Raw genomic sequence first — 3995 nt, 5'->3', positions numbered from 1 at the left:
GCCCGCGCGTCCCCGCCGCCCCGCGCGCGCCCCCGCGCCGCCCCGCGCGCGCCCCCGCCCGCCAGGCAACCGGCTCGCCCAGGGGGCGCTGCACCCGCGGCCGCGACCCGGACCGCTGCACCTGGCTGCCGCCGGGCTGCAAATTACAGCCCCAGCTCGGCCGCACGCCTTGGGGCCTGCACCTGCTCGCTCCATCCCGCAGGCCTAACGCGACCGCGCCTCCGGCCTCCGCTCCCGAAACCCAGAGCCCACAGGCACCTGCGGAGGCGCTTCCGTCGCCTCTGAATCCAGAGGGCTTCTTCCGACCTTCCTGACCTGGGGAGTCAATGGGCAGCCCTGAATTCACACCCACACCCCAGCGGCCAGACTGGGGTAACTCCGTCTCCAAGATGAGTGCAGTACCTACCTTGCGGGAGCCATCGTGCACCTGAAATGAGCTAACGTGCGTAAATGGCCAGGCACCCGCTGTCTGCTAGGCAAATACCAGCTGAAATCCGCTGTACCTTTTGGTCTCTCTTACCAGATCATAAAATAGTGTCTTGAGAATTTCGATGTGCAACAGATTCTTTAAAATGTAATAAGCGAGTGAACCGCACGAAGTTCCATTGTTATGGGAACACAGCACCAAAGTTTCAAGACAAAAATCACAAGAACCGCTGATGGAACCCAGGTATTTTCTAAACCTATTCGCTGCTCTATTTTGCTGGTACCTTCAAAGAAATAACATTTTCTTTTACTTGCTTTTCGACTGCTTTGTTTTCTACTTCCTTAATTTCAACTTTCCTCTGCATTAACACTTTAATAGTTTATTGAATTAAATAATTTCTTTATTTTTAGTATTTTTGGGTAATCACAGTATCAATGATTCTAGCTCTTCCCCGGATTATGGCTATAGTTGGGCCCATTAGTGTTTCATATGAAATGTTCTTTCTTAAAAATTTCCAGACAGTCTGTAGTTTGTTTTTCCTGTTTTCTTTATTGAAAGTGTATATAGTTTACATAAAGCAAAATGCACTTTTTTAAAATTTGAGAGAGAGAGAGAGAGACAGAGAGAGTGCACGAGCAGGGGGGAGGGGCAGAGGGCGAAGGCGACTCCCCGCTGAGCAGAGAGCCCAACGCAGGTCTCTATCCCAGGACCCGGAGATCAGGACCTGAGCCACCCAGGCGCCCCAAAATGCATATTTTGAAAGCAAAGCTTATGTAACCACCACCAATTCAAAGATAGAACATTTCCAGTGCTCCAGAGAAAACAGGGGATCACTATCCTGACCTCTATCACATACATTGGTTTTACCTATTATTGTCATTTAAAAACAGCCTGTTTGGGGGCGCCCGGGTGGGGACACCTGGGTGGCAAAGTGGGTTAAGTGTCTGCCTTTGGCTCGGGGCACGATCCCGCGGTCCTGGGATCAAGCCCCTCCCACGGGCGCTCTGCTCCAGGGGGAGCCTGCTTCTCCCTCTGCTTCTCTCTCTGTGTCTCATGAATAAATAAAAATAACATCTTTAAAAAAAAATAAAAACGGCTTGTTTTACACCTTACACTCAGCATAATCTTCTTGAGAATCATCCGTACTGTTTTGTGTATCGATTGTGGTTTTTTTAGCCGCCATATAATATTTGGTTTATAAATACATGACAGTTTATTCTCCTGTTGATGGACATTTGGGTTGTTTCCAATTTGGGGACAACAATGAATAAAGCTGCTATTTATTTTTGTGTACAAGCCTTTCTGTAAATCCATGTCAGTAGGCACATGGGAGTGGAGTTGCTGGATCATGGATTATGTTTTTATAAGAACTGCCGAACAGTTTTGCACAGCGGCTGTACCATTTTATCTCCACTAGCAATGGTTGCTCCACACCCTCACAACATCGGGCACTGTCAGTCTTTTTCAGATTTTATTTTTTAATTTTTATTTGTCAGAGGGAGAGGCGGGCAGAAGGAAAAGGAGGCAGAGGGAGAGGGAGAAGCAGACTCCACGCTGAGTGGGGAGACGGTCGAGGGACTTGATCCCAGGACCGTGAGATCATGACCGGCACTGAAGGCAGGCGCCCAATGGACTGAGCCCCCAGGTGCCCCGGCACACACCTCTTTAACTGCCTTCTTGAGTTCTGGGTGTGCAATCACTCTCAATTGTTTTCTCCACTTCAAGCCAACATAATATTATGATGTCTTGAAAATAAAATCCTGGGGCGCCTGGCTGGCTCCGTCGTTAGAGCATGTGATTCTTTTTTTTTTTTTTTTTTAAGATTTTATTTACTTATGTGACAGAGAGACAGCCAGCGAGAGAGGGAACACAAGCAGGGGGAGTGGGAGAGGAAGAAGCAGGCTCATAGTGGAGGAGCCCGATGTGGGACTCGATCCCGAAACGCCGGGATCACGCTCTGAGCCGAAGGCGAACGCCCAACGACTGCGCTACCCAGGCGCCCCAGAGCATGTGATTCTTGATCATGGGGTCATGAGTTCAAGCCCCATCTTGGGCATAGAATTTACTTTAAAAATCAATCAATCAATCAATCAATCCTATTCGTGTTTTTGATTTTTAAATTGGGCTAAGTCTTACATCTCCTGAAGTGTTTTTACATGTATGCACAGCTTTGTCACCACCACCCAGATCCAAATTATGAACTATTCCCAGCATCTTAAAACAGTCCTTTGTCCTCCTTCCCAGTCAATCCTCCCTAAGGAAAATCACTACTAGGGGCGCCTGGGTGGCACAGCGGTTAAGCATCTGCCTTCGGCTCAGGGCGTGATCCCTGCATTATGGGATCGAGCCCCACATCAGGCTCTTCCGCTAGGAGCCTGCTTCTTCCTCTCCCACTCCCCCTGCTTGTGTTCCCTCTCTCGCTGGCTGTCTCTATCTCTGTCAAATAAATAAATAAAATCTTTAAAAAAGAAAAGAAAATCACTACTCTTACTACTCTTAGCTTCATCCCCATGATTTTGAACTTCATGTAAATGCAATCACACACTACGTACTCGTGTGTATGACTTCTTTTATTCAGTGTTGTTATCTGTGAGTTTCATCCATGTACCTATGGTTCATTCATTTTTCATTGTTATATAATATTCCAGTATAGGAATGTACCACCTTTTATTTATTTATTATTTATCTATTTATTATTTTATTTAATATTTATTTATTATTATTTATTTATTATTCTTTCTGTTGTTGACAGACATTTAGTTTCCAGTTTGGGGCTTTTATAATAAGGCTGCTGTGATTTTTTAAAAAAAATCTTTGGGGCGCCTGGGTAGCGCAGTCGTTAGGCGTCTGCCTTCGGCTCAGGGCGTGATCCTGGCGTTCGGGGATCGAGTTCCACATCAGGCTCTTCCTCTGGGAGCCTGCTTCTTCCTCTCCCACTCCCCCTGCTTGTGTTCCCTCTCTCGCTGGCTCTCTCTCTGTCAAATAAATAAATAAAATCTTTATAAAAAATAAAAAATAAAAAAAAAATAAATAAATAAATAAATAAAATAAAATAAAATAAAATAAATAAAAAAATCTTTGTAATCTCTACACCCAACATGAGCTCACACTCACAACCCAGAGCTCAAGTCACACGCTCTTCCAACTGAGCCAGTCAGGTGCCCCTTCTGTAATTTTTTTAAAACCACCATTTTATTTTTCTCAAGATCTCATGATACAGGAGTTGTGGGAGGACTTGGCCGGACAGTTCTTGGTTGGGGTGCCTTATGCAATTTCACGGAGATGTCCACTGGGGTCAAGTCTGATGGCTGAACCAGAATGGACATCAAAGATGGCTTTACTCACATGGCTGCTGGCTGATAGCTGGAAGACCAACTAGGCTATCAGCACACAGCCTCTCCATGTGGCTTGGACTCTTCATAACACGGTAGCCTCAGACAATTCAGATTTTTTTATACTTGGCAGCCCAGAGCTCCAAAAGTGAGAGACCTAGTGTACAAGGTAGAAACTACCAGGGAGTGTGTGTGTGTGTGTGTGTGTGTGTGTGTGTGTGTGTATCTCCGCTCAT

The sequence above is a fragment of the Ursus maritimus genome, unplaced genomic scaffold (assembly GCF_017311325.1).
Source record: "Ursus maritimus isolate PB19 unplaced genomic scaffold, ASM1731132v1 scaffold_14, whole genome shotgun sequence".
In the NCBI taxonomy this organism is placed as follows: Eukaryota; Metazoa; Chordata; class Mammalia; order Carnivora; family Ursidae; genus Ursus; species Ursus maritimus.
The sequence above is the reverse complement of the archived record's forward strand: the minus strand, read 5'-3'. Positions refer to the sequence as shown.